This window comes from Octopus bimaculoides, chromosome 26, assembly GCF_001194135.2.
Source record: "Octopus bimaculoides isolate UCB-OBI-ISO-001 chromosome 26, ASM119413v2, whole genome shotgun sequence".
Classification (NCBI taxonomy): Eukaryota; Metazoa; Mollusca; class Cephalopoda; order Octopoda; family Octopodidae; genus Octopus; species Octopus bimaculoides.
In genome coordinates, this window is record NC_069006.1 from 15,313,765 (window position 1) to 15,314,557 (window position 793).

A 793-nucleotide genomic window follows, 5' to 3' on the forward strand; every position below is an offset into this window, starting at 1 on the left:
TATATATATATGTATGTATATATATGTGTGTGTATGTATGTATGTATGCAGAGAGAGACAGAGGTAGATAGACATAGATATTTTTATAGATACATACACAATACACACACACCCACACACACACACACTAAATGGAGGGAGATGAAAATGTTCCTTGATTTGAGTAAGAGAAAATACAGGAGGATCAGTTAATTATGATTTTATTGAACATATTCCCCCTCTCAGAGTTACACACTTACAGCAGTGGTCCTTCTGTTTTCCTAAGCCCTGTAAAAGAACTCGGAACGTTGAGCCCTCGAGCAGGGCTTTCTCGAAAGCCAGGGACTTTTCGGATTCCCCTCGTTTATATGTGTGTCAGTATCTATCTATCTATCTATCTATCTATCTATCTATCTATGTTTGTGTCTGTGTTTGTCCCCTCCACCATCGCTTGACAACCGATGTCGGTGTGTTTACGTCCTCGTAAACTATCGATTCGGCGAACAGAGATCGATAGAATACGTACTAGGCTTACAAAAAATAAGTCCTGGGACCGATTTATTCGACTAAAGGGGACGGTCCAGCGTAGCTGCAGTCAAATGACTGAAACAAATAAAAGAGTATATATATATATATATAGATATATAGATATATATATATATATATATATAGTAATCTCTCGCATATCACGGTTCATCTATCGTGGTTCACCTATCGCGGTTTATTATTTAAGCTCACGTCGACTCTTCAATGGTGTTGTCTTGCATTTATAATAAAATAAATACATAGAAATTATAAAAATAATAATAATAAA